This window comes from Aethalodelphis obliquidens, unplaced genomic scaffold (assembly GCF_003676395.1).
Source record: "Aethalodelphis obliquidens isolate GAN/ISIS:26980383/991018 unplaced genomic scaffold, ASM367639v1 scaffold1, whole genome shotgun sequence".
In the NCBI taxonomy this organism is placed as follows: Eukaryota; Metazoa; Chordata; class Mammalia; order Artiodactyla; family Delphinidae; genus Aethalodelphis; species Aethalodelphis obliquidens.
The window spans coordinates 105400068-105407056 of NW_020837945.1; the positions used below are offsets into that span (position 1 = coordinate 105400068).

At 46.3% G+C, this 6989-nt stretch overlaps 1 pseudogene; it reads left to right on the plus strand.

Annotated features, from left to right (window-relative positions):
* Window positions 1–342: 342 nt before the first annotated feature.
* Window positions 343–2301, plus strand: LOC113629777 (P2Y purinoceptor 3-like; annotated as a pseudogene).
* The last annotated feature ends 4688 nt before the right edge of the window (window positions 2302–6989 follow it).

The window sequence follows — 6989 nt, forward strand, 5'->3', positions numbered from 1 at the left end:
CTCTTGGAGGTTTCCTAACTCTATGCAGAGTAGCCTAGCCAGAGAACAGGTCACAGTGCTGGAGATGGTGTGTCCTGTTCCAATGACAGCAGCATCTTCCTGCCACCATTTATATCTGAGCTTCCTACCAACCCAGCCTGGAGCCAAGAGCATACGAGTCAGGGTAAGGGCAGCCCTGTGGACCTGGTAAGTCTAGAAGCCCTGCTTTTGAAGACTGCTTTGCCCTTGGGGTTAACTCTTTTTTTTTTCTGGAGCTGGTCTCTCTCAAACAAGGACTCTGTCCAGACTTTGGGAATTGGATGCCGCATCAAGGCAGATACTAACGCCCAGCTGAGGTCATGATGCTCGGCCATCCACTTTGTTTCTCCCCAGGGGAAGGAGAAGCAGGAACAGCTGTGCTCCCAGAAGGGGGCCTCCCAGGAGATGGAGAAGCTGGATACCAACATCTCAAAGGCAGAAAGATTCTGCTATTTCTCGGAGGACTACAAGCAAATCTACCTCCCCCGACCTACAGTATCATCTTCGTGCTAGGCCTCCCCCTGAATGGCACCGTTCTGTGACTCTCCTGGCACCAAACCCAGCGCTGGAGCTGTGCCACCATCGATCTGGTGAACCTGATGGTAGCCGACCTGCTTTATGTGCTGACACTGCCCTTCTTCATCATCACCTGCTCCCTGGGTGACAGATGGCGCTTCGGGGAGCTGCTCTGCAAGCTGGTGCGCTTCCTGTTCTACACCAACCTCTACAGCAGCTTCCTGCTGCTGACCTGCATCTCGGTGCACCGCTTCCTGGGCGTGTGCCACCCGCTGCGTTTGCTGCCCTACCGGACCCGCCGGCATGTCCTGCTGGGCACCACCGCCACGTGAGCCCTGGTGGCTCTCTAGCTGCTGCCCACGCTGGTCTTCTCCCAAACGGACTACATCAACGGCCAGATGGTCTGCCACGACATGACCAGCCCAGAGCATTTTGATCAGTTTTCCACCCATGGCGTGGTCCTGATGTTGTCCTGTTTGTCTTTCCCTCCTTGGTCATCTTGGTGTGCTATTCGCTGATGGTCAGGAGCCTGACCAAGCCAAGGGAGACCCTCACGAGGGTGGGCAGCGCGGCCCGGGCCAAGTCCCTCCGGACCACCCTGCTGATGTGCGGCCTCTTCACCCTCTGTTTTGTGCCCTTCCGCATCACACGCTCCCTCTACGTCACACTCCGCTTCCTACCTTCACAGAACTGCCAGCTCTTGAAGGTGGCCAGCCTGGCCTACAAGATACGGAGGCCTCTGGCGAGCCTGAGCAGCTGCCTCAACCCAGTCCTGTACTTGCTGCCAGGTGGGAACAACAGAGTCAGGCTCTTGCAGGAACTGAGGCGTAACAAGGTGGGTGAGCACCCAGCTGGAGCCAAGGGAGAGAGACCCAGGGGTGGGCACATCTGGGTACTGTCAAGATGAAGTTCAGGGGGAAGCTCCAAGACGTTGACAATGACTTGTTTGAACACAGTCATGTGCTATGGGACAGGGGCTCAGGATCTCCTAGTGGTGTCCTGCTAGAAAGGATTTTATATTGATGAGAGACTTTTAAATAAGAATGTTTGAAAGAGTCACCAACACAAAGGAAAACTTTCTTAATTTAATGAGAGCTGACATTTATCTCTTGTCATTCAGATCTCAGCTCAAACATCACCTCGTCCAAATCCACTCCTGCCACCCTAGCCAATGTTGGCCTCTCTCCCCCTAGCCCGGTCACTCTCTATTTCCCTATTTATTGTCTTTGTAACACTTATTAGTACCTAGACTTGTTCATTTTTTTTTTTATGGTCTCTTCCCCCTAAAATGTAGCCTCCAATAGGACAGGGACCTCTTCTGTCTGAGTGCTGTACCCCTAACACCAGCCTCCACAGCAGGGCCCAGCACATGGTGAGTGTGCAACAGATAGGGGCTGAGTGAGTGGGTGGATGGAGGCATGGATGGAGCCCTTGATATGTAAGAGCGCTTTATGAGAAGTAACTCATTTAATCCTCACAACAGCCCTTGGAGACAGAAGCTACTTTTAGCCCCATTTACAGATCAGGAAACTGAAGCACAAAGCTTTAAGTAGCTTGTCCAAGGTCACCCAGCTAGAGAATGCTCAGATCATAGTGTTGGATGGAAGCTTTGAACCCAGGCACTGGCTCTGAAGCACACACCCCTAAGACTGAAGCAGATGGCCCAATCCGAACACTGATCAAGAGCTGGCTGACACTATGGAGAACAGTATGGAGGTTCCTTAAAAAACTAAAAATAGAACTACCATATGACCCAGCAATCCCACTACTGGGCATATACCCTGAGAAAACCATAATTCAAAAAGAGTCATGTACCAAAATGTTCATTGCAGCTCTATTTACAATAGCCCGGAGATGGAAACAACCTAAGTGTCCATCAATAGAAAATGGATAAAGAAGATGTGGCACACATATACAACGGAATATTACTCAGCCATAAAAAGAAATGATATTGAGTTATTTGTAGTGAGGTGGATGGACCTAGAGTCTGTCATACAGAGCGAAGTAAGTCAGAAAGAGGAAAACAAATACCATATGCTAACACATATATATGGAATCTAAACAAAACAAAACAAATGGTTCTGAAGAACCTAGGGGCAGGACAGGAATAAAGATGCAGACATAGAGAATGGACTTGAGGACACGGGGAGGAGGAAGGGTAAGCTGGGACGAAGTGAGAGAGTGGCATGGACATATATACACAGTACCAAATGTAAAATAGATAGCTAGTGGGAAGCAGCCGCATAGCACAGGGAGATCAGCTCGGTGCTTTGTGACCACCTAGAGGGGTGGGATAGGGAGGGTGGGAGGGAGACGCAAGAAGGAGGGGATATGGGGATATATGTATATGTATAGCTGATTCACTCTGTTGTACAGAAGAAACACAGCATTGTAAAGCAATTATATTCCAACCAAGATGTTAAAAAATAAAATTTAGGGCTTCCCTGGTGGCGCAGTGGTTGAGTCCGCCTGCCGATGCAGGGGACATGGGTTCGTGTCCTGGTCCGGGAAGATCCCACATGCCGCGGAGCAGCTGGGCCCATGAGCCATGGCCGCTGAGCCTGCGCGTCCAGAGCCTGTGCTCCGCAACGGGAGAGGCCACAACAGTGAGAGGCCCGCATACCGCAAAAAAAAATAAAATAAAATTTTTAAAAAAGAGCTGGCCGAGTTTTCCTTGACAGCACCAGCTCGCTTGTTTACATAACTGCTGTTACCAGCAGACCACTGGGTATGCAGTAAGTGCTCTTTTCCTACACTTCTTAACCAGTGTTCTGGTTAAGGTCAGAAAAAGCTCTGCAGGGTAAAGTGGCTGTGTGAATAACGATCCACCTTAATCTTATTTGAACATAATGTCTCAGTTCATGACAGAAAAGTTTTACCACTGTCTTAAGTCATAATGTAATGTTCATCCTCTTAAAAAAAAAAAAAATCCAAGGTAATCCAAAAAGAACCCCTTAAAAAAACACCTCTCATATTTAAACAATAATGATCTCCAAGGAGTTCTCAGATCTAAACATACATTATTTAATAATTCATTATAATCTCCCTGTGAAGAGGTAGATAAGCCTTTTTCGTAAAAACCAAAGTGAAACCCCTCATTACCACCCCACTCTATTTACAGGAACTGTCAGAGTAAACCACGTACATATCTAAATTATAAAATTTTATTCTAAACGTGCAGTTTATTGCTTTCAAGGGCACACAATAATTAGAAGTAGACTAAGTGTTGCCTAGCGGAATTCCTCAGGATAATTAGTTTAATGAATAGGCAAGGATGTTTTCTAATTAGCAGGTCAGCTGTTTCTACATAAGTAAGTGCTTCTATAGTAGCTGAGAGAACTTAAAACTGTTTGCTCTTTTGAATATTCTCTCAGTTGTCTTGCTTATATTATTAACTTTTGTCCCTTTCTTCTCATCAACACACAGGGAAGATTCAGCTGACCTCCAGTCCTAAGTACCACCCCTTACGAGTTAGCAAGGTTTAACATTCCTGGAGAACTGGCACGTAGGCTACCCAGTAAAAGCTGAAAGCCATTCCACGTTCCACTGAGCCATGACCTCTTAGGCCCACCAGCCTGCCGACCCTAGAAATGGAAAGAAAATTAATCTAGACTCTTCAGGATGCATCACCTTTATCTAAAAAGCAAGCGCTTTCCACCCCTGGCCAAAGTTTTCCACCTTCAGTCCTTGTTAACCTATGTGCTTGCAATTATTTCTCTGATCCACATAATGCTCCTTTTTCTTCTGCAGAATCTTCTGACCCACTTAACAGCAAAGTATAAGCATCCACTTTTAACTTATTTCTCGATAGTTGGTATCAAAAAAGTTTAACTTAGTTGTCATCGTATCCTGGTTTTCAGGGATAGCTATCGCAAGAGACAAGAATCAAAGCAGACTATTCCCTTTGAAGAAAGGGCCTTATTGAAAGGGGAGCTGGTAACCCACTGCCCAACAAAAGTCAAGGGGATACTCCTGACTCCCTTGTGGTTATCCAAAACCTACCTACACAATGGGACAAGGAGACTTTAAGAAAAAAGTTCTTACTGAATCTCCCCACTCAATGCCCACCACCCTGGTGAAAGCCAGCATCCTCAAATGTGTTGTCACCCTGGGCCCCGAGCATCTCGCATAAGCTGCCTGGCTGCTTGGACAGGTTAAAACAAAATGGAAGGTCAGCAAATATCACGTTCGAAATACCATGACTGGGGCAGTACTGGATGCAAATATAATGGCTATAGCCACCTACAAGTGTCAAGCACAGTGCCAGCCCGTGAGGAGGTTACAGACTGTTGGAGAAAAAAACCAAAACATACAAACAACAGTATGAGCGCTAATTAACAACTTCAGCAGCTACAGAAAAAAAATCATGTCAGTTGTTGATTAATCAAAAACAAACCACACCGTCAGTATGAGGGAAGTTTCGGCAGGGGGCAGAGGCTGTGGGGACCATGAACGGCGTCATGAGTATGCTGAAGGCTGGGTGAAACTGCAATTATTAGAATTTCCCAAGCACTGGAGAGAACGGAAAATTTTGTGTGGAGACCAATGGTTGGTTCCTGAAGGGTAGGAGGTGGAGACAATGCTGGGAGGTGGGCTGAAGTGTGATCACGAAGCGCCGCCCCAAAGCCGGCCAAAGAACCGCTCCTCAAGGCACGGGAACCCCCCAGGGGCATTTGGGCAGGAGGGTGATAGGATCAAAGCTGTGACTTAGAAACTTAATCTGGCAGCCATTGTGTTTAGAGAAGAGAAACAAAATGTCACAGCAGGCTTCTGTGAGATCTCCTAATTGGCCTTCCTTCCCTTCAAAGCCATCCTACACACCACCTACAGATTTTCTTTTAAAGGACATTTTTCATAGATCACACTCTCCCTATTTCTGTCCATTCCCTCTCCCTATATCCTTACTTCTAATAGGATAAAGCCCAGATTTCTCATGCTGGTCTACCGGATCCATCACAGTCCAGTTCCAGCTAAACTTTTCAACTCACAGGTCTCCCACCATACCATGCGGATTTCCACCTCTCACATGTTTACCATGGGGCCACCATTTACCACTCAACACCCTCCCCCAAACCTTCTTCACATGCCTAGGGACTCATCTTTCCCAGATCTTGGGCTCTACTTCCTCTGATCTCACAGTGCACTGCTGACTCACCCACTGGGCCTATCACCTTGGAGTTGACAATGGGCTCCTTTATCATTCAGGTCTATTTTGTCTCCCCTTCTACTCCATTTATCAATCTATAGACTATGGCATCCTAGCAACATTCTGAACATGGTGGACACTCAGTAAGCAATGGTGATGCTGACAATAAAGCGGGGGAAGAGGAAGGTGATTACCATTTACAGGGGACCACTGCAGCGATCCAAGTGTACAGATAATGGGCATGAGTAGAACTAAAAAGACTTTAAAACATATTGGAAAGAATGAAGACCTAAATGGGAAGGAAATCCAAAAAAGAGGGGATGTATGTATACGTATAGCTGATTCACTTTGCTGTACAGTAGAAACTAACGCAACAGTGTAACGCAACTATACTCCACTAAAAATTAAAAATAAAATAAAATGTGGTCATAGAAACAAACAAAGAATGAAGAGAAATGAAATAAATTATTGAGACATGGGTGGTAAGGGAGACAGAACAAAAATGACTCTGAGACTCCAAGCCTGAGGAATCAAAAAGAATGATCAACTAGCACCTAGCACGCGATGGGCACTCAACAGTTACTGGGGAAAGAAAAAGGAAGGAAGGAGGGAGGTGACGAGCCTGTGTATCATGAGGGAGAGTTCAGGCAACTTAAACGTGAGCTGCTAGTGAGGCCTCAAGTTGGAAATGTAGGATGGAGGTTCAGAGACAGCTTAGGCTCAAGTCCTGGGTTTAGAGTTATCTATCCAGGCAACTATTCAAAGCTGCAGATGGAAATTACATCTCTGAGGAAGAAAGGAAGAGAAAGAACAGAGGACCCAGGAGATACAGGAACCATAAAAAAAAGTCCTTCCAGGGAACACAGGGACAGGAAGTGGTGCTGGATAACAGAGCATTGGAAAATCAAACGAGGGCACAGTTTTAAGAAAGAGAGTAGTCAAGGGTATCACATGAAACAGACTAGTCGAAGAAGAATGAACAGCTTTCTCTCAGCAAACAGCTCAAATGCCACCTCTTCCAAGAAGCCTACCCTGATCACCCATAAGAAGGCTCTTTCCTTCTCTGACCCTTCATCCACATCTATTAAGGCACATCTCCCTTCTACCAAGTATGAGCAGCATTATTTAAGTCCCCTTATTTCCCCTCCTGCAGGATCTAACAGAGGCTTGAATATATGGGTACTCGCTAAATTTCTGTGGGGTACTCGTGTACTCCTGCGTATGCTTTTCTGGAATTACTGCCTGAACCCAGTTTATGAATGTGTGCCTATAAAACTAAATCACAAATCATTTGGGATTTATTTGTTCT